Source organism: Oncorhynchus keta, chromosome 10 (genome assembly GCF_023373465.1).
Source record: "Oncorhynchus keta strain PuntledgeMale-10-30-2019 chromosome 10, Oket_V2, whole genome shotgun sequence".
In the NCBI taxonomy this organism is placed as follows: Eukaryota; Metazoa; Chordata; class Actinopteri; order Salmoniformes; family Salmonidae; genus Oncorhynchus; species Oncorhynchus keta.
This window is the reverse complement of record NC_068430.1, coordinates 19,662,287-19,677,045: the sequence shown is the minus strand read 5'-3', so window position 1 is coordinate 19,677,045 and position 14,759 is coordinate 19,662,287. Positions and strand designations below refer to the sequence as shown.

The window sequence follows — 14,759 nt, the reverse complement described above, 5'->3', positions numbered from 1 at the left end:
AAATGCCAGGGTTGAATTTTTATCCCAGTCTGCCCTGGCAGAGGGCAGTTCAAATATTTACCCCCAGGATAACATTTCTTTCAAGGTCTTAACCTGCCGCTCCCCCAAGACATTAATGAGTTTGTTTTCCTAATATCTACCAAAGTTTGCTTTCACGGCCGTTTAAATTAAGTGCCTCAAATTAGAGCACACATTTTCATTTGCCTTATCCTGACAAATGAATTAGCTATGCGCAGTAATGCTGGGAGGAAACGTGTGGTGCCCTCTCAGACGTACACCAGCCAGGCTGCATTACTGTAGCTTTACAGTTCATTAACGAGAGCCCTATTACCCACACTCACTCTCTCACTCGATCTGATGCTGCTGCACGGAAATAAAGACAATTACAAGCCTGAACAAAATGTTGTTGAACTTGCAGAGGGAAACTCATTCAAATGAAGAGACGTATTTGCTGTTGTTGGCCTGCTTAGACTAATATCATCAGTTAGGCTTGGTTGCATTTTCCAGCACAGAAACAACTGGGTATGTGACTGTTTATTAACTAATGTCCAGCGTCAGGAGAGAGTGAAACGGCCCATTATAACAGGTGAAGTTGTGTGTTTGTTTCTAGAGAATTAAGGTAGATAGTGAAGTCTAGTACAAGGAGGCTTCCTTCACAGTGACTAAATGGGATTCTCCCAGTCATCTGATCAGCTCATCTCCTTACTTAATGAGGCGCGGAAAAATGCTAATCTGGAGCTTAAAATAACCTTTAATTTGCAGACATTGACGAGCGTTCAAATCATCACAAACTGGATAATCTCACCCCACAGACATCCTAAATGTGTACACGGCAGAGCCTTCATCTACCTACCTGCGGGCCTTTGATTTAAAGATTACTTTGTGCTGGGCGATATCAAAGTCAACAGTTTGAGTCCGTATGGAACAGAAACACACTTCCTGCTTGGAGAAGTTGAATCAGACAGACAACTCTGTTGGAGAGATTTCTTTTACACATACGCTATACTGTAGCACGAATGAGAGGCCTTTCTCTAGATACTTTATTCAGTGCATTGTTTTGAGCAGGAAATATTCTGCTTGTATGCGGGCTGCTCTGCTCTGCTTGTGGTGCTATGGTGATGTATGCATTTGGGTGCATGTTGGCTGTAAAGCAGTCTTTCTGTCAGTCTCCAAAGCATTGAACAGACAAGCTGCAGCCCACAGCTACCAGGCAAGCTTTGCCTTCCGACAGAAATGCATTAAATCACAATTTCCCATCAAAACATTGGTCAGAGTAAAGAGAGTAGTACTAAAGCAATCCTTTAAAATTTAGCATAACTATGCTGTCACATTAATTGGGGTTAGACGAGGCCATATTGAGGGCTTTATTATTTGGGCACAACACTGAGGCCGCCAATACTGCTCTAACCAGCGTGGAAAAACGGGCCACTAAGGTGTGGAGGTGCCTGGCAGCCTCAGGGCAGGGGTGAGTGGTCACAGGGCATCATCTAGTCTAGACTCACCTGACTGGAAGATCCGAGCTGCATCCTGCATGGCTGCAGAGACCAGGGCAAAGTGCCTGTGAAGCGGGTAACACCCTCCTCCCGAAGGCCACCAGGACCTTCTGCAATGAGCTGTACGTCTGAAATAAAACAAACAAAAAAGACATGCTGCATTTTCATCATGGCCAGACACTAAACATTCAAAAAGGGACTTCATCTTAAAAAGTTTGGCTCAGCAGCCTTTTGCTTTCCTCCTTCCCTCCAACACAAAGCAGGCTTGCCCACTCCTAATTGCAGTCTTTGGTAAACTAACGACTTCCCTTTTAAAGAGGGGGAAATAGGCAAGGAACTCTTAAACACCTTCTGCAGCCGCAGCCTTTAATTGTTGGTGGTCCTTAATCACTTTTTCAGCTCAAGGCTTTTTCTGAATCGGTGGACAAAAGAGCTGAGAGAGAACCCTCTGCTTTCCTGTTTTATTCATCCTCTCTGGCTTGTTAAGACTGCGCTCAGAGAGAGAGACTGTCTCCTTGCATGTCATCAGGGCTCATCCCCTCTCCCTTGGGGCTGTTTAGCAGCCTGGCTGTAAATAAGACTCAGCTGCACACCAACCACCAACCATGTATGAATGGTTACGAGGCTTGTTAACAGCTACGCCAAGCCTGTCTGAATGGTTAGGAGGTTGGTTAACCCTTTACGCTCGTAGGAATTGGCCTATATGGACAGGGATAAACTGAAATGTTTCTTACAGAAGAAATATGAACAGCATAACCATGGTAGCAATTGAAAGAGAACAGTTTGGAGATAATGGGGAAATTGTGAGGACACAACAGTTCACCTGCCACAGATTGAATCCAAAAGATAACACTTGATTTTATGTGCATTTATTGTAATTTGCCGTATTTGTTGAATACAAAATCTGAAAATACTCTGGATACATTCAGTAACATGATAAGACTATTCCTGAAGAATGTGGAGTAGGTGCAACATAAGATAACAAAAATTACAACGTTTAAGTGAGAGGTCTAACTAGTGTCTACAAGTGGCCACACACCTCTTCAAAGTGTGCACAGTTCCTAAGCAATTCCAATGTACTTTGATGACTCAAAGAAATCTTCAACTATAAAGTACTTTTTTGAGCTCTCCGAGCTGTGCCGTTGAGGAACTAGAACAAGCACACTTTTAGTTGCTTAGTTTGGAACCTAACCCTGCGTCCCCACCATCACACCATCATAAATCGCAATCTGGGTCAAGTGGGCATGATTTTAAAGCTTGTTCTATTGCCAGCATGACTAGCTAAGTAATAAAATATGATTTTACAGTGTTAAGCTTTCACAAGGTAATTCAAAGAAACATATAGTAATTTTGTTGAGCATAGAAAAGAGTCATTAAGTTGACGGAAATAGGCTACACCAATGGTCTGCAATCTTTTCCATTTGGAGTGTCAAGTTATCGTACAAATTCTACTGATCTGCGTGCCAGTTGTTATTTTCATATGCACATTTTCGTGGAACAGATTAATTTCATGTATAATAAAGTCATCATGTCTACAAAATCAATTTCATGTGGTTAATCAAAATTCTAAATGAAAATGTTACAAATCTAAAAGTAACTTTATTGCCATTGGCAAAATGTGAAAATAGCCTACAAATAGGCAACAAATAAAAACCTTGCAACCCGCCATTAGAAAATGTATTGATTAAAATAAATTACATATAAATCACATAGGCTAAGCATGGCCTGTCTGCAAAGAACTTGAAACATTGTATCAACTATTAACTTAGTCTGGATGAAGCTTGTGCTAGCAAACTTGCAACATTGTCTAAAATATTCTGGGCCCTCAGAGTTTCCTGTGCCAGTGAGCTCCTGACAGACAGACACAGCTGTAAGCTATTTGCGCAAAGGATAAGAAGTAATCAGATAGGCCTTTTTTATGACGTTTCCACCGGATCAGAGCATGACCTTTTTTCCCCTGTTCCCTGCTTAGTGGACTATTGTCATTCTCAATGGATGTAAAAACAGATTTAGTTTACTTGCTGTTTGAGGCAAACGCAAAACTACTTTCAGAGGTTACACAGTGATGGAGAGTTAAGACAATCAAAAAAGTACCAGATCCACAGATGGCCACATTTATAAGCCTACATTCGCGCAAGATTGACAGGAGCGCTCTAAACAAACGATAATGAATAAATTGACAACTCCTAAATGGAATGAAATGAACCAAAACTTCTCACAAGTACAGGCTAGGTTGTGCGCTCTGCAAAACGTGTTCACTCGTACAACAAGAACAGTAAGACTGTAATAATAATAATATATTGAATGCATTAACAGAAATCACCGTAACCAAACAAACATTGTAGATGATAAATTATGGTAATTAACGATAAATGTCCTTACTACTGGTGATACTGTTGTGCCATCTTCACGGTCTCCGCAATGGATTAGTCTACTCAGACAGGCATGAATCAGACGTGTCTCATGTGCCATAACCTTTTTTTTAAATGATATATTTGCCACTGCTGGATCAAAAACTCTTGGCCGACCAACAGCCTAACAACCAACCAAACAATCAACCAGTCGACTAAATGGGGTCAGGCCTAAAACAGTTACGAGAGGGTACAAGATACACTGAGTATACAAAACATTAAGAACACCTGCTCTTTTCAGGTGATAGCGTTCACCTGGATTCACCTGGTCAGTCTATGATTCCTTATTGATGTAACTTGTTAAATTCACTTCAAATCAGTGTAATAGAAGGGGGGGAAACAGGTTAAATAATTAGAAATATTTTTAAGCCTTGAGACAATGGAGACATTGTGATTTTGTGTCATTCAGAGTGTGAATGGGCAAGACAAAAGTTTTAAGTGTCTTTGAACAAGGTATGGTAGTAGGTGCCAGGCGCACTGGTTTGTGTCAAGAAGAGCAACGCTGTTGGGTTTTTCATGCTCAAAAGTTTCCCATGTGTATCAAGAACGGTCCACTACCCAAAGGACATCCAGCCAACACAATTGTAGGAAGCATTGGTGTCAACATGAACCAGTACCCTCTTGAACACTTGACACCTTGTAGAGACCATTCCTCAACGAATTCAGGCTTTTCAGAGGGCAAAAGGGAGTTCAACTCAATATTAGGGAAGGTGTTCCTAATGTTTGCTATACTCAGTTTATGTTTTGATCTGGCTACCAAGTTAGTCTGTTCTCGATCATATTTTATAGGCTAAGCATACCTGCTGCTGCAATGTCTGACTGTCTCTCCTTGAGGAACAGCTGTCTCGCACACATGCAGGTGATGCGCGCAAACACAGACATGCTAAAGTGTCATTCCAATCCTGGCTGATATGTAGATTTGTATTTGATTGATCAAATATTTAAAAACTGTGCCTAAATAAATTACATTAACAGAAATTATTACGTTAAATTCCATTACTTTTCAGACTATTTCATTTCCCAAAACTTTTCCAGGCCTGGAAAACACAAATTTTAAAATTCCATAACTTTTCCAGGACTTTCATAACCGTTAAAACCCTACAGGAGGGGTTGTGGCAACTTCTTGTCGTGCGATACTCAATTTCAGAACGGCTGTCAGTCAAAACCCATACAGCGCTGTGAAGCACAGAGCCAGAGCAAGAGCTACGAGTGTAAAGGGTTAACAGCTCCACCAACCCTGTCTGTCTGGTTAAGAAACTGGAAGAGAGAGAGAGCGATACTAAGGGAGGGGATAGTTAAATACATAGAGAAATGGAAAGAGAGAGAGAGCGATACTAAGGGAGGGGATACTTAAATACATAGAGAAACGGGAAGAGAGAGCGAGCGATACTAAGGGAGGGGATAGTTAAATACATAGAGAAATGGAAAGAGAGAGAGAGCGATACTAAGGGAGGGGATACTTAAATACATAGAGAAACGGGAAGAGAGAGAGAGCGATACTAAGGGAGGGGATAGTTAAATACATAGAGAAATGGGAAGAGAGAGAGAGCGATACTAAGGGAGGGGATAGTTAAATACATAGAGAAACGGGAAGAGAGAGAGAGAGCGATACTAAGGGAGGGGATAGTTAAATACATAGAGAAACGGGAAGAGAGAGAGAGCGATACTAAGGGAGGAGATACTTAAATACATAGAGAAACGGGAAGAGAGAGAGAGCGATACTAAGGGAGGGGATAGTTAAATACATAGAGAAATGGGAAGAGAGAGAGAGCGATACTAAGGGAGGGGATAGTTAAATACATAGAGGACCGGGAAGAGAGAGAGCGATACTAAGGGAGGGGATAGTTAAATACATAGAGAAACGGGAAGAGAGAGAGAGCGATACTAAGGGAGGGGATACTTAAATACATAGAGAAACGGGAAGAGAGAGAGAGCGATACTAAGGGAGGGGATACTTAAATATATAGAGAAACGGGAAGAGAGAGAGAGCGATACTAAGGGAGGGGATAGTTAAATACATAGAGAAACGGGAAGAGAGAGAGAGCGATACTAAGGGAGGGGATAGTTAAATACATAGAGAAATGGAAAGAGAGAGAGAGCTAAGGAGGGGATAGTTAAATACTAAGGGAGGGGATAGTTAAATACATAGAGAAACAGGAGAGAGAGAGAGCGATACTAAGGGAGGGGATACTTAAATACAGAGAAACGGGGAAGAGAGAGATACTAAGGGAGATAGTTAAATACGATACTAAGGAGGGGATACTTAAATACAGAGAAACGGGAAGAGAGAGAGAGCTAAGGGAGGGGATACTAAGGGAGGGGATAGTTAAATACATAGAGAAACGGGAAGAGAGAGAGAGCGATACTAAGGGAGGGGATACTTAAATACATAGAGAAACGGGAAGAGAGAGAGAGCGATACTAAGGGAGGGGGTAGTTAAATACATAGAGAAACGGGAAGAGAGAGAGAGCGATACTAAGGGAGGGGATAGTTAAATACATAGAGAAACGGGAAGAGAGAGGGAGCGATACTAGGATAGTTAAATACATAGAGAAACGGGAAGAGAGAGGGAGCGATACTAGGGGAGGGGATAGTTAAATACATAGAGAAACGGGAAGAGAGAGAGAGTGATACTAAGGGAGGGGATAGTTAAATACATAGAGAAACAGGAAGAGAGAGAGAGCGATACTAAGGGAGGGGATAGTTAAATACATAGAGAAACGGGAAGAGAGAGAGAGCGATACTAAGGGAGGGGATAGTTAAATACATAGAGAAACGGGAAGAGAGAGAGAGCGATACTAAGGGAGGGGATGGTTAAATACATAGAGAAACGGGAAGAGAGAGAGAGCGATACTAAGGGAGGGGATACTTAAATACATAGAGAAACGGGAAGAGAGAGAGAGCGATACTAAGGGAGGGGATAGTTAAATACATAGAGAAACGGGGAGAGAGAGAGAGCGATACTAAGGGAGGGGATACTTAAATACAGAGAAACGGGAAGAGAGAGAGAGCGATACTAAGGGAGGGGATACTTAAATACATAGAGAAACGGGAAGAGAGAGAGAGCGATACTAAGGGAGGGGATAGTTAAATACATAGAGAAACGGGAAGAGAGAGAGAGCGATACTAAGGGAGGGGATACTTAAATACATACAGAAACGGGAAGAGAGAGAGAGCGATACTAAGGGAGGGGATAGTTAAATACATAGAGAAACGGGAAGAGAGAGAGAGCTAAGGGAGGGGATACTTAAATACTAAGGGAGGGGGGATACTTAAATACATACAGAAACGGGAAGAGAGAGAGAGCGATACTAAGGGAGGGGATACTTAAATACATACAGAAACGGGAAGAGAGAGAGAGCGATACTAAGGGAGGGGATAGTTAAATACATAGAGAAACGGGAAGAGAGAGAGAGCGATACTAAGGGAGGGGATACTTAAATACATACAGAAACGGGAAGAAAGAGAGAGTGATACTAAGGGAGGGGATAGTTAAATACATAGAGAAACGGGAAGAGAGAGCGATACTAAGGGAGGGGATAGTTAAATACAGAGAGAAACGGGAAGAGAGAGAGAGCGATACTAAGGGAGGGGATAGTTAAAAACATAGAGAAACGGGAAGAGAGAGAGAGCGATACTAAGGGAGGGGATAGTTAAATACATAGAGAAACGGGAAGAGAGAGAGAGTGATACTAAGGGAGGGGATAGTTAAAAACATAGAGAAACGGGAAGAGAGAGAGAGCGATACTAAGGGAGGGGATACTTAAATAGAGAGACGGGAAAAGAGACTTGCTAAAGTAGAAGAATAGAGAGAGAGAATGGAGATGAGAGTGAGTGAGTGAGTGACAGAGCGGCTGAGAGACAGAGTGGATGAGCGACAGAGCGGATGAGAGATGGGGTCCCGTCAGTCTCTCCCAGGCAGACAGCTCTACTGACGAGGGCTTTCAGGCAGCTGCAGGATGTCATTAGATTACCACTTCCTCCATTATCACCATTATGGCCAAACTGCTATCTCTCAGGCGTCCGATTACCAGCCCTCACTGTCAGGTTCACAGGGAAAGGTTTAAGATGAGCCGCATACTCTTGTCCTTCTTCGTCCTCTGGTGCCTTCACTCAAACGCCATCGATCAGGGAGCAGACAGCCACCTCGCACCCCACTCGTCTGTTTTCCAGTTGGGAAAAAACACCTGGGCTTGTTCACAGCCCCGGGGTACACCCTAATACTCCCACTGTACTTACACTCTGATGCACGCAAGCCACACATGCACACAGGTCTAAGAGGAACCAATCTGTCGTCATAGCTTTAACCTGGCCGCCTCTTCTTCTCCTAAAACAATTCTACCAGTGTACCAGTAGGATAAGACAATCAGTGGATATATACAGTGCCTTTGGAAAGTACTCAGACCCCTTGACTTATTTCACATTTTGTTACGTTATAGCCTTATTCTAAAATTGATTTAAAAAAAATGTAAACTCAGCAATCCACACACAATGCCCCATAATGACAACCTGAAAACAGGTTTTTAGACATTTTAGCAAATGTATCAACAAAAAAAACACTGATATACCTTATTTACATAATTCTTCAGGCTAGGGTCTATTTTTCTCCACTTCCTGTCTGACTGACGTGCCCAAAATAAACTGACTGTTACTCAGGCCCAGAAGCCAGGATATGCATATAATTGGTACCATTGGATAGAAAACACTTTGAAGTTTGTATAAATGTTAAAACAATGTATGAGACTATAACACAATTGATATGGTAGGAGAAAATCCAAAGAAAAACCAACCGTGCCCATGCTCTTACAATGGAAAGCTATGGGGCATTTGCAATTCCAGTTCCCAGATTGCAATTCCTACGGCTTCCACCTGATGTCAACAGTCTTTGTTCAAGGTTTCAGGCTTGTTTCTTCCCAAACGAGGAAGAAGTTTTAGTACTGGGAGTCAGAGTTGGAAATCAGTCTGTGCATGCGCGACGAAGAGGACACACACCTGCTAATTTTACTTTCCTATTGAACATACTTCTTTCCGTATTAAATATTATAGTTTAATTACATTTTAGGGTACCTGAGGATTAGATAGAAACGTATTTTGACTTGTTTTAAGAAAGTTTAACGGTAGCTTTTTTGGATTCCTTTCTCTGCACGTTGAACGAGTTGATTACTCAAATCGATGGCGCCAACTAAACAAGTCTTTTTGGAATATAAAGAAGGATTTTATCTAACAAAACGACCATGCATGTTGTCGCTGGATTGCAAATCAGAGGAAGATTTTCAAAAACTAAGTGAATATTTCATCGCTATTTGTGATTTTATGAAGCCTGTGCTGGTTGAAAAATATTTTGATGTGGGGCGCCATCAAACAATCGCATGGCATGTTTTCGCTGTTAAGCCTATTGTAAATCGGGCAATGCAGTTAGATTAACAAGAATTTAAGCTTCTTAAGACACTTGTATGTACCTAGATGTTTAATATCCATCATTTTTATGATTATTTATTTGAATTTCGCATCCTCCAATTTCACCAGAAGTTGTAATTTTCTATGAGACTTGAAATTGAGCTCAGGTGCATCCTGTTTCCATTGATCATCATTGACATGTTTCTACAACTTGATTGGGGTGCACCTATTGTAAATTCAATTGATTGGACATGATTTGGAAAAGGCACACACACCTGTCTATATAAGGTCAACAGTTAACAGTGCATGTCAGAGCAAAAAACAAGCCATGAGGTCGAAGGATTTGTCCGTAGAGCTCCAAGGCAGGATTGTGTCGAGGCACAGATCTGGGGAAGGGTATCAACACATTTCTTCAGCATTTAAGGTCCCCAAGAACACAATGGCCTACATCATTCTTAAATGGAAGAAGTTTGGAACCACCAAGACTCTTCCTAGAGCTGGCGGCCGGCCAAACTGAGCAATCGGGGGAGAAAGGCATTGGTCAGGGAGGTGAGCAAGAACCCGATGGTCACTCTGACAGAGCTCCAGAGCTCCTCTGTGGAGATGGGAGAACCTTCCAGAAGGACAACCATCTCTGCAGCACTCCACCAATCAGGTCTTTATGGTAGAGTGGCCAGATGGAAGACACTCCTTAGTAAAAGGCACATGACAGCCTACTTGGAGTTTACCAAAAGGCACCTAAAGACTCTCAGACCATGAGAAACAAGATTCTCTGGTCTGATGAAATCAAGATTGAACTCTTTGGCCTGAATGCCAAGCATCACATCTGGAGGCAACCTGGCACCATCCCTAAGCTGAAGCATGGTGGTGGCAGCATCATGCTGTGTTGATGTTTTTTAGTGGCAGGGACTGGGAGACTAGTCAGGATCGAGGCAAAGATGAACAGAGCAAAGTACAGGGAGATCCTTGATGAAAACCTGCTCCAGAGCGCTCAGGACCTCAGACTGGAGCAAAGATTCACATTCAAACAGGACAACGACCCTAAGTACATAGCCAAGACAATGCAGGTGTGGCTTTGGGACAAGTCTCTGAATGTCTCTTTGCAGAGTTCATTCTTCCAAGGTAAAGTACAGAACAGAGGCGTTTATCCCACTTATACCACAGTTGCCAAAGAAAACCATATGAAATCACAAATTTACAGGTAGAAATACTTTTTTGTTTGTTGATATTTTCATTTTTATAAGCAAATGCATACTTTCTCATCTTTCGGTTGCTAGAGACACAACCCAGTCGTTCGTTCGATTATGTCTCTGCAAAAACAAATCAATGCTAGTTAACAAAGTTTTTCCTTGTTGGACCTGCGTTTACAATGTATCCAATTTCAGTTTGTGCAGTTGTTGGTTTAGCTTTCTGTAACTTTGTAGCAGGTACGGTCTGCATGTGTAGGCGCATATTATTGCAAGGTGTCCCGATATCTTTTCTAACTGTCCCATTATCTGGTTTTAATGTCCATTCTAGAATGTCCTTATAGCTAATCAGAAACAGGTATTAAACAATGCTGTGGTATAATCAATGATAATTACAGACTGCCCCCCTAATACTTACCTCAAGCCAGCAGAGTGCCACTGAGTTTTCCAATGGTCCACGGTGATTCAACACCTTGAGAGATCAGAGGTCAATATCGACACAGACTTCAGAGAATCAAGGTGTCAAACACACAACATGGGTCTACAACATGCGAGGACGCTATGATACCAAGAACACACTCTCACACACTCTTAAACAATCAGTCTCCAGTGTCCATTATAGATACTTTATTTTAGATGAACACGATCTCTGGAAAAGTATACTTTGTTCCAGAATCTCTATGGAGTAGCCATAACACCCCAGATGTTAATAGAACGTTCATAGATGACTTCACAGGTAGCTGTCTAAAGTATGTGTTCATAGCAGTACTAAGAATTACAGCTCTAGGTCTAACCGAATTATGTACAGTACCAGTTAAAAGTTTGGACACACCTACTCATTCAAGGGTTTTTCCTTCTTTATTTTTTTTACTATTTTCTACATCGTATAATAATAGTGAAGACATCAAAACTATGAAATAACACATATGGAATCATGTTGTAACCAAAAAAGTACTAAACAAATCAAAATATATTTTAGATTCTTCAAAATATATTTTGATACATTGAATGTTAATATTGTGAACCTATGTTATACATTTTTTACCTCCTGTTTCCTCCTGCCCCTTTATATAGGACCTTCTACCCCCATCTGTGATATGGATGCCTGATGAAGACCTAAGTGACGAAACATTATGTCATGACGTGGCCCTCTTTGGGTATAGCGAGTGCCTTCCCCCGCTCTCCCTCTTACACCCAGGTTCTGTTATCTCAGGTCGTATATTCCTGGAGGAGACTCCTTCCCTCATGCAGTATAGAGAGAGGGTTCACAGTAGAACCAAGGAACTTTTTCTACCTCACAGAACTTGAGAACTGAACAATATCCATGTGTTGGAGAATGTGTAAACGGTCGGTGGAGAATCCAGCTATGACCGGTCCATTTTGTCTAATGTTTGTGACCTCATGATAGGCAATACAGCCACATTACCATAACTCTGTTTATACAAGAGTCTCCGTTATGAGATTTGCATCTAATTGTTGTATAAAATGAATAAGTAAAGATTAAACTATTTGTGAAATTATGTAATGTGATTTTAAACTGTTTAATGAAAAGAGAATCCAATTCCCTTTCAAATTTAGCTAAGTCATTGGCACTCTCCATGGGGCAGCCCTTTTTTGCTGTTCTGAATATAAACCCCACCTGGAGAAGCCCACTGCAGTCCAAGCATACCTCGATTACTGAGAGGGCCAAGGTTTGAGTAGAGACCATGCATTCCTCGGTTGTTGAATTCCTAACCAAACCACGTGGAACATTGGCTACATTGGTGGAAATGGTTCAACTCTGAGACTATCGATACAGACAGAATAAGAGCAAATCTTCGATACTAATTACAAGTCTGCAGCTAGAATTTATGTCGACTGAATGCCAAGACTGACAACCGCCGAAACAACTATTCTATAAGAACATCTCTGAATAGGACTCTGAAGTATCCATTCTAACAACGAAAGACTTCATGGGAGAGAGAGAGAAGTTCAGATGAACTTTCCAACAGAAAGACAGACGATTCCAACAGAGATCATGACGACACACTGAGCGTAAATATATATATTGATTGCAATTATTCCTGAATGAGTGAGTGTTCATGTGCAAAGGATTAGCATTTAAATTATTATAATTATCAACTGTGTAGTGTCTTTTGTCTTTCGCGCCCTTCTCAGTCCCTTTGTCTACCAAGCGTCATATCGGTTTAGCCCACTAGGGCACATCCCCTATTATTTCCTTGTAACTATATCTACTTTGTTTGTTTGTTTATGCATTTCTGTGATTATTTAGTTAGTAAATAAATGATTAAGACAATTGATGTATGGATGATTCATAGTGAAGGCTGGGTTCATGCAGATAGCCAACCAGACGTTTGGAATGAGACTAACGTGAGGTAAATAAATAATAATTCATTACTTTGAAGACTAATTGATCAGATATGAAAATATCTGAAAAGTTATATTAGGAAAATTATAACTTTGTAATCTGAAGATTTTCCTTGGTGCCCTGACTTCCTAGTTAATTACATTTACATGATTAGTTTAATCACTTAATAATAATTACAGAGAATTGATTTGATAAAATAACAGTCTTCACTTTAATGATGCCAAATACACGACAGTTATTATAAATAAATATCACCTTGGAGCTTGAGCAGCAGTGTGCAGAATTTCCTTTCTTTCTGTTTTCCTAACTAGACAATCTCTCATAGTAGACCTTTACTCTCTTACATCTACCTCCATCTGTGCCGCAAAGGACTGTAGTAGGGGTTAATGACATTAAGACAACATTGAGCTCTCAAGATCCCTACAGAATAATGGTGTAAGCCCATGTTAAAGCTTTGACATGGTGGAGGATGTAGAGATTTGCCACTCAAGTCCAACTGCAATGTGACGATCTCTTGTCGGTCGTTGACTCACATTGTGCTCTACCTCTGTAGTGCGCACTTCGTAGCAGTATGCTAGGATGATGTCCAACAGGCTGAGCCACACCTGGACACAGGCCTTCTTGTCCAGGAAGTAGGAATAGTTGGTGAACTTCCTCAGTTGCTCTTTCTCATCATCAGTGGAGGACACTGCTGCAAAACAGCAGTCCACACGTACACTTGCTGGGTTTTACACAGGCCTAATCATCATGACCTGTTTTACAAATGCATTCATTTGGAAGCTCATGTCCTGTAGTGTGGGAGGAGAACACTACTATGTTGTCAATTCATTTGGAAAGAATCAAGTCCCTAATGAGTTTCTTCCTCAGTAACTGATCAAGATACCCTTCGACCCAAATTATATTGGTAAAGTTTTATCTGCAACTTTCAGTGCTGAAAACCAAGCTGAAAATCTGCAAGAACAGATTCAAGTCAGCACTTTCTCTGCAGCTTATGGAACAGCTGAAAGCAATCCTTCCATTTGCCTGTTGAGTAGGGTGCATGTGGGGAGGGGGGACAGCCCCTATGCTGAGCCCCTGATGTGAGAGGGGCGCTGGGTGTGTGGGCTAGCGCACAGGCATGCAGAGACCCACACACCGCAGCAGCAGTTTCAAATTATACTCTTGGCTGCACTGGGCTCTTGGCTCCGCTGGGAACTGGATTCCTGCTGCATTACGTCAGGGCTTAGATCCCTGCAGACGGTACCGGAGTCCCTCGCCAGTGCAGCTGCAGCATCCCAGCCTGGCCAAGCAGAGCACACACGCCTCCCCCCACCACACCTCCCCTACCTCCCGGGAGATCAGCCAGGACCCTGGGGAGAAACTCAGTGCCCCACTGGCCCACATCCAGCTGTCTGCCTCAGTGTAGAAAACAAACACTGACCTGGTCCATTTAAATGATCAGGGAAAAGGATAGGGCTGCTGGCAAACAGGTTCCTTTGTCTATTTATTAGAACAGCATTAATACAGTCCAGCATTTATCAAGATGCAATAAAATGTGTATACATGCACATCGTCATTCAGTGATATCTAGCCTAAGACTTAAGAGGGCATCAGCGGCTATAACTCCTGTTTTTCCCCACATGTAACTGAACTAAAGAGTTACGTATTTAAAACAGGATTAATGTGGGATTACTGCTGACCATTAAAATGTCAAATCACAAGCTAACTAGGCCTACATAATGCAGCCGCAGCGCTCCATCCATCCAAGAGACATCATATGTCCCATTAGATCTTCCATCCAATTGTATCCAATCTCCACGGCACTCACTAATCTCAACTTTGATCCTAGCCAATCAAGTGTGAGGGGGGAGGGAGGGTGGGGTAAGATGAATGGAGATGAATTTGTGACATAGTTCCTCCAGTC

The 14,759-nt window shown here is 41.8% G+C and overlaps 1 pseudogene; it reads right to left on the bottom strand.

Moving 5' to 3' along the window:
* The window catches only part of LOC118389634 (protein SHQ1 homolog), a 55,498-nt pseudogene that overhangs the window by 30,582 nt on the left and 10,157 nt on the right, over nt 1-14,759 (bottom strand).